Here is a 16,305-nt window from a genome sequence, read left to right as displayed (position 1 = left end):
AATCTTGAGATGGATAAATTATTCAAGCAGGCCTGTTGTAATTAAAATGATTCGGCGAAGAGAGATGCAGGGGAATCGTAGAGGTATCATGAAGGAAACAGACATTGGAGTCATGTGATCTGAAGAGTGAGAAAGGGACGATACACCAAAGAATATAGGCAGCCTCTAGAAGCTGAAAGGCAAGGGATCAGAGTCTCCCTTCAGAGTCTCCGGAAGGAATCAACCCTGCCAACATCTTGACTTTAGCTGGTGAAATGGACTTCAGACTTCTGAGCACCGGGACTGTAAAAGAAGAAATTTGTGTTGTTTTAAGATACCAGATATGTGGTAATTTGTCATAGCAGCAGTAGGAACATAATGAAGGTTATGTTCCTCTCCAAAGCTCTTCCTTCATTTGGCTTCTTCATCTTCCTCTTACGTTGTGCGGAATTTATTTTACAAAAGCTTTACGGACTTGCAATTTATATACCATAGAATTAAGCATTTAAGCATACGATCACAGACTTTTAGTAAATTTACCGAATTGTGCAGCTCTCACTATGAACCGGGTTTACTTGCCACCCTAACAGGATCCTTCGTGGCCATGTTCACATAATCCTAATTCCCGGCCTCAGCTTCACACAACAATGAATCTACTTTCAGTCCTCATGGGTTTGCCTCTTCTGGACATTTCATACAGGCAATTGAATATTATCCCACTGGGTGGATATTCCCCATTTTGTTGGTCTACTTAAAGGCCGAGGGGCATTTGGGTTGCCTCACATAATACTTGAATATCCATATCGTCCTATAATATTTTGTACCTACTGCTTTGTGATATATCATGGTTGTGAACAGGGGAAAAAGTGTATCTGATTCACTTTTCTATGCCCACAGCCTCTACCTGTAGCAAATTGTAGGCGTTCAGTGAGCATGAGTTGCCTTTGTGTATAGTTTCCGAGACCTGTCGTGCTAATTCTGTGAGAGCATCAGTAATTACAGTCCATTTGACCTCTACACAGGCAGCATTCCCATGTCCAGAATTGACTCTTTCTAGCCGCTTTCCTTTTTCTTTTTTTTTTTTTAATGCTATACTTAACAACTGTCAGGCTATTGCAGCCCTAGTTTGCTCCAAACCTCCTTTTCCATTTCCTCAGAGCAAAGGGCAATGGACTTTGCAGAGTTAAGGTCTAGATATGGGCTTTGGAGCAAGAGCAGTTATCTGAGCAGAAAAGCTACCCATCTTTGTCACGTCCTCTTGCTTGACTGCATTACGGATCTACGTAAAGGACAATAACAGTAACAACATAAAAATAAATGGAAAACCCTCAGTCTCAAGAGTTCCAAGCGTGTAAGGAAAGAAAAAGAAAAACAGAAAAAGAAAGATTCGTGAGGTAAAGTCAACTTCCTTTGGATGTTTCCAACATTTAGCTGTGAATCCCAATGATCAGCAAAAGAATATTGGCGTGTGATTCCTAGGAGCCTTCGATGAATACCTCTTTTTAAGGGTTTAGTTTCTCTTTCACAGCATTTTAGTAATCACTCATGCTGCTATGAAAATCGGATAATGGTCCACAATACATCCTGAATTGAAAAAGAACGCAAGGGGAAATAAAGCGAGAAAACCCACAACACGCGGGCATTATCAATTCAGGCTCACTCGGGCTGCGCAGGTGGAATCAGTCTTAATTCAAAGGACCCTCTTCTCAGAGATTGAGGCAAGTGATATTTTTCTTTGTGGCCTTTCAGAGCTTTTCATTCCACACAATCACAGCACACACCAAGTCTGAAAGCTGAGCTTTTGGAAATATGTAACAGGACATTGAAATGAGAAAAGGGAAAGAGGCAGAAAGACATTTTATTGAAAAGCATATTGTAGAGCTTAGCTTAAAATTGGACACTTGCCTTTGATGGGTCTGCCTTTAAAATAGGAAATTGATTTTCAGTTAGCCAACTGAAAGAAAAATGCACTGCCCACACTCTCGCTCTTAATTCTGCAGGCAGTCCTTCCTTCCTCACTGACTTTCCTTGGAAAGGAATTTGAATACTTTGCAGATAGAAAGTGCATAGGGTTGAGTCATGCTGCGTCCTGAGCAGTTCAGGCTAAATTTATGTTGCCGTACCTTCTGTTTTCCCCAGGACTGGAAAAAGAACACTTGCGTAGAGACGGGAGGCAGCTCAGAAAAAAAAAAAAAAAAAAAAAAAAAAAAAAAAAACTGCGTGTGCAGGCAAGGCAGCTCTTTGAAATGTGACAATGTGTAATAAGTGAATTACATTCTAGTGTATAAAACGTGACACGTGTGAATTAATTACTGATACTAACTTGATTTACATTAAATTGCCAGTGATTTGTCATTTTAAATTATCTATGAAAAAATTATATTGGTTTATGATCCATTTCAAATGAGGAACTTTAAGTAGGACAAGATAGTGTTGTGGAGTAGAAATACCCAAGGGAGGTTTGGTTGTTTTCCGCATTCTGCCACCATCAGCTCTGTGATCACAGGGACAGTATCTTTCTTCTTCGTTTTCTCAGTGCCTCGCATAGTGCCTAGTACACGTTTGTGTCCCTCAAAGGAGATTCGTTGAGTGAGTGAGTGGATGAACGGTACACCTTAGTGGGTATTTGACTTCACAAGGCTTTTGTTTCCAAATCAGTAAAAATCAAATCAAATCAAACACTGTTGGTTCTAGGCGCTCGAAAGTGCCATCTAACTCCAAACATCGTAAAAGGTAGACACGGAGAGTCAGCTCATTCAATGAGCTTCTAATGACATTCAAATAAATGGTCATCTTGTCTCTACTTAAACGTCACAAGTTTAGAGGAGACTCATCACCTCACGAGGAAGCCTGCACCGTATGTCGTTGGTTTTCATTCTTAAAAAACCCTTCACCCTCTACTGAGCTCAAATAGAAGCTGCCTATCATACACAGCCATTCTTCCCTCAAGGGCAATATATGTGATAAGATGTTAGGTGCAACTTTTCCCGCTGTGTTAGAATTTTAGCAAAGACTCTAATCGTCAAGAACAAAAATAGTTGGTGCAAGATAAGCCTATATCCTAACATGAGGCTACCTGGATCATGCGTGCAATGGAATTGGCCCCAAGCTAGTTCCTTCCCCTTTGGCCCCGCACCCACAACCTGGCAATATAAGCAAATGCTAGGAGTACAAGGGATGAGAGAATGGATACTTTTGCAATGGCAAGTCAATGATACCTCTCAAGAGTGATTTAAGTTAACTTCCTTGAACAGCCCATTGTCTGCACTACGTACACGCTGCAGGCGGCGGGGGGGGGGGGGGGGGGGGGGGTGGTTACTCTGACCTATGTATGTATTTAGACTAGAATTTCTTGGAATAGCGCTCAGACCTCTAGGCAGAGGTGCTGCTTCTCTCCAAATGGCATTCCGGGAGCTACAAAGCATGGGATCACGTTTTGAGGGGCAGGGGGAGCACTCTCTGGCTTTCTCTGGTAATGACCAAGAGACACAGTGAAGCTGTTTATGGCAGCACCGAAAGAAACTGGTGGTTAGTTAGAGTCAACAGCCACTGAGGGCGCATCAATGATAGAAACAGTAAACAAACAACTAAATGAAGGGAAAGAATCCCATTTTTTCCTCTTTCTTTTCTTTCATTGTCCCTCTAACGGTTTCTATTGGCAGAATGTAAAAGTCAGCCAGTTAGCAAGGACGTCTGGCATACACAGTTTAAGGAAATCTAGTCTCAGTTTTACAAAAGAGAGTCAAGAAAGGTGAATTTGGACATGAAAGAAAGTGATAGGTAAGTAAACCAGCATCATCTACTCCTTTGGCTGTTCAACAAACCTCCATATCCTCTTACAAATACTTGCCTCTTCTCATGACAAAATAAAAATTATTTTACTTTCTTCTGCCTAATAAGCTGCAATTCTCTTTGGACAAATGAAGATGCTCTTTCCTTCTCTCTTGGTAAGGCAGAAATAAAAGCACAAAGCGAGGTATGTTTCTCTACCTTTTTATTTTTACTTATTTTTTAACGTTTATACATTTTTGAGAGACGGAGACAGAGTGCGAGCAGAGGAGGGGAAGAGAGAGAGGGAGGCACAGAGTTTGAAGCAGGCTCCAGGCTCTGAGCTATCAGCACAGAGCCTGACACAGGGCTCGAACCCACGAACTGCGAGATCATGACCTGAGCCGAAGTCAGACGCTTAACTGACTGAGCCACCCAAGTGCCCTTCACTATCTTTTTTTTTTTTTAAGGTTTATTTATTTTGAGAGAGAGAGAGAGTTCACATCCAAGTGGGGGAGAGGCAAAGAGAGAGGAAAAGAGAGAGAATCCCAAGCAGGCTCAGTGCTGTCAGTACAGAGCCTGATGTGGGGCTTGAACCCGTGAACCGTGAGATCACGACCTGAGTTTAAATCAAGAGTTGGATGCTCAACCGACTGAACCACCCAGGCGCCCCACCTATCTCTTTTAATTCAGTTACAAAATTACTCAAATGTTTGTTAATCTGAATTTTAAATTATGTAGATAACTGTCGCCAACCAGCTAATTGTATATGCAGTGATAAGCAAAAAAGATAAAAAAGGGAAAATTAGTATATTATTTATGTTAATTGATAAGAGGCATCCTCCACAATGACTGTGGCAAATACAGTGAGTATATGTATATATTTAATATAATCTTAATATTTGTATCATTTCCATAGCTAATCATGAGGCTATAATTTCCTTTTTGATTGTTTGTTTTTGTTTTCAAGAAAGTTCTACAAGATGCCCACTCCCCAACTTCAGACACAAATTTCAAGTCCAAGTTGTTGAGTTTGAATTAATTTGATAGAGTGGCCCACAGAACTCAGAGAAACACTTTATTTACTGGATTACTGGTTATTAATGATTTTTAAAAAAAGATATAATTTAGGAACAGCCAAATGGTGGAGAAGCCAAGGACAAAGACGGATATGGGAAGGGGCAAAGAGCTTCTGTGTCCTCTCTGACTCTGCCATTCTCACTGCATTTCTACATGCCCAACTATGTTAAGAAAAGAGAGGATTCAGTAGGTAGAGAGAGAAAGATTAGGACCTGTGGTCCCTGGGTGGGGGAAAAACACATTCTGGAACAATGCCGGGAGTGTCTGATCACAGTAACCCCCCCTCCGGGGGTTCCTCTTAAGAATGTAATAGTCACCACCTATTCCCCCTGAGGTTCCCCTCAGGAATTTGACAAAAGACCTGACTGAAACGAGTAGACCATTTTCTGGTCATAAAATGTAGGACCCACAAGGAATGATACGGCCATAGACCACCCCTCATACATTAGAAATGAACCAATCAGGAATGGGCAACCCAGCACCTACAGTTATCAAGCCAATAAGGGTAGAACCTGAGAAGGAATGAGGGGGAAGGGAAGGGGTGGCAACCAGAACCTAATAAAACAAGGACCCTTGCCTACAGTCGAGGGCCTTCACTTTCGAATGTCCCCTCCCTCTGTAAAGAGAACTTTCATACTATTCTTCCTTTCTGATCTCATACTCTAATAAACTTTTGCCTGCTGCTCATTTTCTTCTGTCCTCCTCTTCATTCTTCAAAGAGGTGAGACAACGAACCCCAGATATGGAGGTAAAAAATCCTGCCACACAACCACCCGGAAGCTCTCCAAATCCTGTCTTTTGGGTTTTTGAGGAGGCGTCATTACAGAGATATGACCCACTAAACCATTTGGCCATTTGCGAATGATACAACCTCCATCACCTCTCCTGTTCCTGGAGGTCAAGGGGGTGGGACTGAAAATTCCAACCTTCTAATCACCTGATTGGTTCCCTTGGCAACTAGCCCCATCTTTAAATGTTTCCCAAAGTCACCTCATTTACATAAACTCAGGTGTGGCTGAAAGGGGTTTTTAGTGCTTATCCAGACATCTTTATAGCTTTTATCACTTCAGAAATTCCCAGGATTCGAAGAGCTCTGTGCCAGAAATAGGGACAAAGACCAAAGTGTCAGGTTGGCTGCTTCTGGGTGATGAGGTACATTCATGGTAATGGGAGTAAATTCTGTGGGTGTGAGTCCATTGGTATGCTTCTTTACTGATTGGAGTTCCTTTGTCAAAAGTAATTATTGTAGGAGGTTTCATGATGATGAGTGAAATGTTCTACAAGCCTATACAGGTTGGCAGAAGAATTGTGGGCAAGGAAGGCAACGCATACCTGGAATACATGTCTATTCCAGTAAAGAAGAGACGTTGTTGCTGCCTCCATGATGAAAGGATCCAGCAGTCAGTTTGTTGTTAGGGGGTCGGTTTAGCACAGGTGAGGAATGGTACCATCAGGGAGGCCTCAGTATTGGTGTCAGGTTATGGTCAAGATAGGCATTCACTACAGTCAGTAGCCAAATTAGCCTTGCTGAGGAAAAGTCGGTGTTTCTACTTCCTTATTATTCACTTCCTGCCATACTGCAGGCATTTTTTTCTATGTCTTTCTAGGAAAACAAATTCTTTGAAAATGTGGGTTTTTAAAAATTTTTCGTAATTTTTTAAATTTATTTTTGAGAGACAGAGAGAGAGAGAGAGACAGTGTGAGTTGGTGAGGGGCAGAAGTAGGTTCCAGGCTCCGAGCTGTCATCAAAGTACGAACTGTGAAACAAAGACCTGAGCCAAAGTCAGGCACTCAACCGACTGAGTCAACCCAGGTGCCCCTAAAATATGCTTTAATAGACATTTAATTTGTTTCCTATGTCATGTTTTCTTTGTGAGTAGAGTGACATCAATTTGATTAAGCTGTAAGCTTGAGTCCCAGTCAGATGAGTTTTATTTTTGAATCAAATATAAAATAATCTTTTAGAATTTGGGCTTCTAGAGAAACAATAGTGTTAGTATTCTTGATTATTGGCCGCTGTGTGACTTTACTTCTTACAGTTTTATTCACTTATATTGAATTGGGTTTGCAATTTTTATTCTGTTTTGCCCCTTTCATTAGAAACAACATGACTGAGGTTTAACTAAAGTAGCTTCAGGCTGTATTAGGCAAAGTTGAATTGACTTTGCACAGCTTGGGGTCTTCAAGTCTTTGGATGATTAGCTATGAACAGCTAGTCCCTGGGGCTTGTGGTCCATCAGGCTATTTTTAAAGGTACTCCTTTGTCAAAGGAAAACACCACAGGGCGTAGCCCGTGCATTGCCTTCTACCATTTTGTGTTTCCCCAGGCTTTTAAAATAAACTCTAAATGCATCTTCTATAGAAATACTTCCTAAAGAAACTTCCACTACCTATGCCATTGTGTGTTCCTTACATGTAAGTATTTGGGATCTTTGTATATATTGACTGGGTACGTTTTTTTTTTTTTTCCACCCATTGTTGTTGTTATGTTTATTTTGCCTATCCTGCCACTCCTCCTGATTCTGGATTCTTTATTTATCCATTTGGCTTTTACTATAATGTGAACTCTCAAGCATAGGGTTTGGGGTAGGTAAAAATGGTACTGAAGCAAAGACTATTGGCTTCCAAATCAGTCACTTCACAATGTAGGTCCTCATTTGTGTTATATTAGATGACGGAATATTTGTTAAAAGGAATAATCTTTAACGATAAACTGTCATGTGTTAGCCTCTTTCATATGAGAGGATATAATTTTTGAAAAGGGGCCCATCAGGAGTTTCTGACAATAGATTTATAACTACTCATAGAATTAATAGATTTCACTGTTGTCACTCATGTTTGACTTTTATTCTTCTCTTCCTATCCTTTGTCCTCAATGCCTTACACATTTTTTTTTTCATAGTTGGCACTCATTCAACATTTGTCAAGGATACAGTAACTTATACAATTTTTTAAACTTCTACTTAATTAAAGGAAAACACACTGATAGACTTTACCTTCTTCTCAACAGCTTTTCCAACCCCACAAAGCAGGCAAGCAAACACAATCCCCTTTGAATGCATACTTCCTACATAAGAATTGTGGGAAGAAACAAGACATTATGAGGCCAAGTCCAAGAATAAATTATGTCTGGGAATGAAGAAGGCAGGCTGTCTGGGATTGATTTGATAGCACAAGAGAAAATTAAAGTGGAAGAGAAGGTTCTCACCGGATTTTGAACTCATCTCTTTGGAGTATTGGCCTACAAAATATTGATGTGATTTGGTGAGATGATCTCACTTAGGCAAGCTTTCGGGAGGCTTGTCTGCCTGATATAACATGAAATATCAATACCTCGTCAACATGGTCTAAAGTCGTCAAGCAGAAGACTTAGAAGACCAGATGACACAAGCTTCCATCTTAGAGCTTGCGACTATCATTGAAGCTACTCTTGCAATCTCTTCCCCTCTCCCACTGTCCACAGCTATTTCAGGTGGACCGGAAATCAGATAAAAGATTTTCTGATAACAGAAAAATATAAGTCTATACTATGCACTTTCACATTGATTTTACTTAATTGAGCATTTTATCATACACTGCTGTATTTTCTTTTGCTGTCTTATTTTATCAATAAAACTACAAGCTGACCTAATGCACTGCATTTGGTTTATGTATCTTTTGATTGCTTCTTCTCTCTCCGCCTCCAACTTCTAAGTTATGATGTATGAACTGGTCTGAATTGCTAATAAGGGGGAAAATGCATTTCAGTTCATTTTCTCCCATCTAAGAGCTCCTTAAGGGGAGATGTTATGTTTTATTCATCTATGTATCTCTGGGGCCTATCATGAGCCTAGTGTGTATTAGGTACTCAACACATATTCTTTGAATGGAAAGGAAAGTTAAAAAAAAAAATGAATGGATGTACATATGGATGAACAACTACGTCTAAAATACGTCTAATTTAAATTATCAAAGACAGTCATGAAAATACAATTATGGTAGAGGGCCTAGCCTTCTGGGACCCTGCAATGCCAAATTTGGATCTTGGTCCTATCTGCTCTCTGCCTTGAATAAAGACAATTATTGGTGGTGGGCCATGTCTCTATAAATATGTGATTTTAATGTTGGCCTTGGTCTGTTGGGATTAGAGAAGAGTGGAAAGAACTTGGGCTTTTGCCTTAAACAAAAGAAAGATAGGCTAGTTGTAATATGAATAGAGAAAGACATGTCCATGCATAAATTGAAATTGCGGGATAGGCTAAGCGCTGTTTTTTCTATGCAGAGAGACATGATCTTGTGCAGCTGAGAGTAAATTATAGGAAGTAGTCGGGGGCTTTATAATCAGTATTGGATGCCATACCATTGAACTAGTAGCTTTGTTGCTGACATTTGGAATTTTTGTCCTAAATCACAAAGATTTCTTCGACGCGTAAGAGTGTCTGTATTACAGGGGAATGGCTACCAAGGGATGCCCTGGTCACACCAATCCAATGACAGTGACCACATTTACTCATTTTCTATGGCACGTTTTAAGACATGCTCGTCTTTTCAAGAAATTCTGATATTTTGTTATTCCTGGTCAAGTGGCCATGGTAATAAGACCAAACTATTAACAATGGTTTTGGCTGCTTAATCCTACTGGGTGGAATGCTCAGAGTTATCCTAGAATTTGGAAAACTACAACTTCCATTCCAACTTTGGTATGCCTACATGCAGTATTCAATGGATGTATGTAGAAAAACTTATGCCAGTGGGCAGTGCTATAAAATGCTTGTGACCATGATTTTAGTGTCTACCACCTATTTTCAGTTTTTCCTCATTTATTTTCCTTCTATTTATATAGAGTTGTAATCTCCAACAAGCAGCACTGGCCTCCCACATTATTTATTGTTTCAATATAGGGGACAATTACATATAATTAGCTGGATGACACTACTCGTTTGCTGTTGGAATTTGCTATGAATGCATTTGCTTCTTCGGGGAGTTGCTTTCTATTTCCTGCACTACTGCTCCGGTGCTGTTTAGAGAGACCTATCTTTTTTTCCCTCCTTATTTATTGCTTCATTGGTCCGAGGCAGGAAGAAAGCATATGAAAATCAGTACGCAACAGCCTGTGAATAACTATCACGGGAGGCAGAGAAAGAGTTGCATACCAATTAGAAAACACACAAATAGGCACCAGGTAAGCTCTCAACAACATATTCATTTATGGGTGAAGAAATCCAGGTAAATTTGTCAGCTCCTTGTGATATTGTATGGAAACCATCGTTGGATGCCATGAAATATGTGATTTGTGTAGCATCTTACTTCTCCATAATGATGTGTTCTGCACAATTTGGTTTTCCAGATGGCTAAAGGTCACTACTTTGTTGCGAAACTTTAAAATAATTAGCATTTTTCCAAAAAGTTGATTCTCTAAATTTTGTTAGCTTTTCTTCTACCTTTTAAAATAGTTCACAGGACATAACTGAACCTACCATGAGATTTTCCAAAATATGATCTTAAGCCTGGCTATACCCATAGGATAGATTCTTAGACCCACTGGTCCTTGAGTAATGAGGATAAATGATCCAATATTTCTGAAGTCCTGTCCATGTGGCAAGCTCTGTGTATAAGGAAATCTCTTTTTCAAAAGTTGGATAGAGCATGCTTTGGAGATCTGCTATTTAAGCCAGTAGTTTGCATTAGGTTATAGCTGTCCATCCTGCAACTCTATCTGTGCAAGCGTGCAATCTCATTTATGCTAATCTCTCCCAAGTGCTTATCTTTGTCTCCTACCTGATTTCCTTCCATCTCAGATTTCTGCCTCTTTGGCCTCCTTTATCCACATCTTCTTTAGATTGTGGTCATATTTATCCTTGACCTCCTGGATTGGCTTTCTCACGTAGCCAGAGTAATCTCACCTTGCCCTCTCTATAGTATTCTTTAGATGAGATTATCCCAATTGCTTATAATTAGGATATGATGGCTTACTACTCATTCCACTTTAACATTGACAACCACATAGTTTTTTTTTTTTTAAGTTTATTTATTTATTTTTGAGAGAGAGAGAGAAAAAAAGAGGGAGCACAAGTGGGGAAGGGGCAGAGAGAGAGGGAGACACAGAATCTGAAGTGGGCTCCAGGCTCTGAGCTGTCAGTACAGAGCCCAATGCAGGGCTGAACCCACGAACTGTGAGATCATGACCTGATCCCAAATCAGAGCTTAGCCAAATGAGCCATCCAGACACCCTGGCAACCATAGTTTTTAGAAAGATCACAAGGGCTTTCTTTCTAATTAAATTAAGTATGCTACGTTCTTCCTTGCTCCTTTAGTGCACATTGAATGCTGATGACCACTCCCATCTTTAGGATCATGGAATATCATATACAGAAGAGTTGGAAGAAGTCGAAGAAATGATATAATCTAATGCTTCCATTTTAGTCATATAAAATGGAGCTCAGGAAAACAAAGTTGTTGGTCCAGACATACAGCTAACAGCTGGGATAAGATCCATAGTTCCTAATTCAAGTTAACATTCTTTCCACATTCTATTACTTTTAAAAGCTTTTGTCCCCTAATTTCTGTATCTTAGTTCTTACTTTTATACCTTTCCTGTTTCCTTTGTAACTTCTCTTCTGAGGCCCACTGTTCTTAGCCACTGTTGCCCTCCAAGGATCCAAATACACAGTCATTATATACTCACATCTCTGAGAACCACTCACAAGCATAGAATCTACTGTGTAGGCTTTGGTGTGAACAAATCCCAAATCTGATTTTCCACTTAGTATCATCACAAAATCTCTTCTCATAGATGCCTTTAATTTCATTTTATTTTGCGGTCACAGATGGTGAGCCTTTCCCTTGGCCAGAAGTTTTAACTTTATGTCTTCACTGAGAAGTGAAAGGAACATGGATGGCAGAGGACATGCCTTCAGTTCTCATGAGAAAACAACCCTAATTTCCTTACTATTAATGGGAATCCACACAGTTTCTTAGTACTAGTTATTAAGAACAGCCCTTTACCCAAAGCTAGGGCACAGCAAAATATTCAATAATGCATTTCCTATGCCTTTGAATATCAACCTGAAAACAGAAAGAAGTTAAACACTTTGTTCAATCATTTATTAAAATGAAAGTAGCATCCTGGGGCTACAGAAACATAGGGAGCCATTGCCATGTTCGATTTATTTTTAGCTGTTGTCAATTGTACATGAAAAAGATCCTAGTGTGCAGTCCCTTCCTGCTGACATTTCCACTAGGTAATTTACCTTTTGCTCCACTCTTTCTGGAGAACCCTCCAGTTATTTTGTGAGATAAACAATAGATGCTTTTGCTTCAGTGAACTTTTGCTTGAGCTTAATGACCTGCTCTGACTAGATGCAGTCTCTTCACTCCTGTAAAAAAGAAAATGTTATTACTAACACCCCTTTGCTTAGCAATTGCTTCTCAGCGCTCAGTTTATTTTAGCTTTGGGGTAATACTGTGCATTGGCTTCACCAATGTTTCCCTTTCAGTGGGTCACAGATATCCACATCTGAAAGGTTTTAGTAGAAGTCGGTATAGCATCATGGATGAGCTCAAGGGGTATGGAGTAAAACAGTCTACGGGGGGATCAGTTGAGATAATCCAAGCAAAAAAGAGTTGGTATAGTTCTAATATATAGTAAATACTAAATCTTGGTTATTTTCAAGATATTAGTAACACATATTAGTGATTTTAATCATTATTCTAAACATTATAGTACTCTGGTTTTGGGATTCTGCCAGAAATAAGTCTGGCAACATCAGTCATTTCTTTTTATCAAGTGTTTATTGTTTGAAATTGAAGGAGAAAAGAGCTGGACTTTGGGCTGGCATGCAGGTATGTATATGTAGTATGTATTTAATTTGTTCACTTAAGTATAATACACAACTAGAATCTCAAACAAGTCATGAGTATGCAGATCAGTGGATTATCACAAGGTAAACATATTTGTATAACCACCATCCACATCAAGGGCTAGAATGTTATCAGCATCTCGGAGGTCCTTCTTGTCTCTACCTAACCATTGACTCCTCCACTCCTCTGTCTTCCCTAAAGGTAATCCTTATCCTAAATTCTAATACCATATATTATATTTACCTGCTTTTGAACTATGTATAAACTGGAATTATACATAGTACACATTATATTGTTTTATTTTTACTAATTGGGAAATTCATCAAGGCTCTTGTATGAGACGGTAGCTTCACTTCATTGCTTTATTCCTTTGTATCATTTATTAAGTATAGTGCTGATGGACATTTGGGTTCTTTCCAGGCTTTAGCTATTTCATATAATGTTCTTTAACGTATAAGCTAACAAGCTAATGCCACAGTTTCATTGGTGTAGAGAGGAGACACAAGATTTCTGGGTCAGAAACAAAGGACATATGACTCACAGCACAGCAAGCAGCATGAGCTTCATGTTTGTGTCCCCAGACTGATGGGGCAACATAGAGGAACACTGATGAATGGTGGTCGGCAATGGGTTTGTGTGGCAATGGTGGAATCTGAAGCTTAGGAAAGCTAATTCTTTTTAAATGGGCTACAAGCAAACCTACCCCTTGTACTTACTAGAGGGAGACATCATGTTTATTATATTGGACAGTAAGTGACTATTCTCCCTTAATCCTGAGTGAGACACTATTTTCCAAGGTTGTTTTCAATACAGACATCCTTAAAAAGCACATCCTCAGCAAAGGGCTATTTGGGCTTTGTCCGCAAAATGTACAGAACGGCAAGAGACACATGGAAATTTGTCTCCCCAAAATATCCACACCTCTTTTCTTGACTGTTTTTGCATCCAGCAAACGCTTTCATGAGTATACTACTCTCAACCACTCTAATTATAACCTTGCCAGCAGAGGTTGGCAACAAATCCATTCAATTTTTCTCATACAGTGTTTAATTAAGGCTGCCATCAACAGGGTTCCAACCAGGAGGATGAGGCCACTCTGCAGTATTCACTTCTACCATGCCACCTGGGGCCAGGGACTGACTCAGGCAACCAAACAAATCCCCAAACTCATCAGTCTACCTTATAAAGGCAGATGATGTTTTCCTTAAATGTTTGCATTGACTCTTCCATTTGGGGCAAGGCATTAATCAAGGTAGAGTAGAATGTATTAACAATTACAAAGGCTACACCTTGAGCAAAGAGGAAGTCTAGGCCCATTCTGTCCTCCATAGCAGCCTTGGCCAGCGAATCGAGGCTGATCTGAATGCCTTTCAGGGCTAGGGTGGTTTCACTCATGACTTCATATAAAATTAAGAATAGATTCTTTACCGTCTTTTCTAACTGGATGACTCCCATTGTAGGAAAAATTGCAAAACAGTACTCGTAAATAAAAAATCTATTTAAACTTCGATATAAAACATGTTTAAAAATCAATTTGTTGAAAGTTACTCCACCCGCCTTTGTGCACGAACATGATTTTGCTTCTGTCCAACATGAAAAGTACACATTTGTGTAAATGCATTCATATCGATATCATTTTACTTGTATATAATTAACCTGTATGGGTTGAGCTTCTCTTTTGATTTTTCTCACTCTTCTCACATTGTGGGTTTGATGAATAGGACAGCTCTCACAATAATGTGAAGTAAATTAAAAACATGAAAAATGTCAAACATACCTACTTATTTCTAGCCTTCTCATTTTGCAAAGCGAGCGAGCTCATGTTGGCATTGCCTAGAGGCAGCTTGGGAAGCCCCAAGACAGGTTAGTGCGAAAGATATTTTATTACTGTGATTTGGGGGCTTGAATTTGAAAAAAGGCAAGATTAAAAATAATTGTCAAAGCAGAAAAGACATGAACTAAGTCACAGGTGTATAAAGACAGTGTTTGAGGTAATATTTAAGATAAACACACTTTACTTAAGATAAACACTTTGTTGCTTTGTGCCAAATAATAAAGAATTTTAGGGTCTGTGGGATTTTTCAGAAGTGACTTATTAAAAATTATTCAAAAACATGCAAAAAAAAAGTCACTAAAATTTAACAGGCTCTCATGATATAAGGAATGTTTGTTATTCAGGCAAACTATACAGAAGACACAGATTTAAAAAAAATATATATTTTAACAGCAAGTAAACCAAATTCTAGTTTTATCCCTTGGTATACAACTGATATAAAACTTTTTTTTCTATTTCAGCAAGCAAGTTCTTCATCTCATGAATAAAGCCATAAACGTCGAACCAACTTTGTAAAATTTTACACATTTTAATGTTTCTTTCAAACTCATTATTTGCAAGTCTTTTACATCAAGGCAAATAACTATCCTTCGAATCGGCTATGACTTAACTATGCTGTTTACTATCTTTGTTGTTTTCACCTACTGCCCCAAAGAAGCAATTTTAGTTTAAGACACAATTATAGTCTTTTCCTCAATGAGATACCCACTTTACTTTCATTCATATATTTTTTGGCAACTCCTGTAAACAGCACAGTTCTCTCCAGACAGAATGGCTGCAACTTCTAAGCAAAATCATTAGCTTCTGCTCCCCCCACAGCACAGAAAAAGCTGGGAAGCAGGTAAATAACCACGCTCAGTCATATGTGAGCACTGATTAGTGCAACAGAGCTCCAGGAAGGACCATTTGTGATTCATGAGCACACATGAAATATTTCCATTCAGTGGTGAACATTGTTTTACATCTCTTAAAAGGACAAATATGAACATGCATACCATTATGACCCAATGTTGTTCATCCATTCTTTCCAACCTTACCTGACAGCCACTTCATAATGTATAAAAACAGGAGGCAAATCTGTATATGGGTTAAAACCAAGCTAGCAACTCAACTCAGTACGTCTGTCAGAGATACGACCCACATTTTTACTGAGATAATGCAAAGGAATTGTGTCAATCATTATGATCTCTAGCATTATAAGAATGAATCCACTTTTATCAACTATCACTCATAATTTACTTATTTGAAAATATAATCGTCAGACATAATTTTAAAACGTTTATTGCAAGCTATGATATTTAATTTGAACAGCAGAATAATTTAGTGCGTTTAGTTAGTGAACATTTAGTTTTCCATTAGAAAATAAAGCCCAATCTTGAAAAATATTTTGTGTCATTATGCTTTTTACTATTGTAAGGCATATATATGTTTTACTTCATGCATTCATTTATTTGTTTGTTTATTTATTGTGGTTGAAAGTACCCCATGGGATTCTATTCTTTAGCATTCGATGATGAGGAGACTCCTTACATGCATGCCTGTCTCTATTGGAGACTTTCAATCTTGTGGTCGCACCTCCCCTATCTTTTTCCCATCCTCTGACACAGGATTTCTCACTTGCTCACAAATGAATTTGATGTTCTCAAATGCAGAGCAGAGCAGAAAAAGGGAAAAGAGGAAACCTGAGAAGCAGCATGGAATGGGTTCAGAGAACACTCTCTACAGCCAGATGGCCTGAGTAGTGTCAGACTGTGCCCTTAATAGGCAGGTATCCTGGGAAAGCTACTTTACTCATTGTGTCTCAT

Source organism: Panthera pardus, unplaced genomic scaffold (genome assembly GCF_024362965.1).
Source record: "Panthera pardus isolate Hobbes unplaced genomic scaffold, ASM2436296v1 HiC_scaffold_24, whole genome shotgun sequence".
Lineage (NCBI taxonomy): Eukaryota > Metazoa > Chordata > Mammalia > Carnivora > Felidae > Panthera > Panthera pardus.
The sequence above is the reverse complement of the archived record's forward strand: the minus strand, read 5'-3'. Positions refer to the sequence as shown.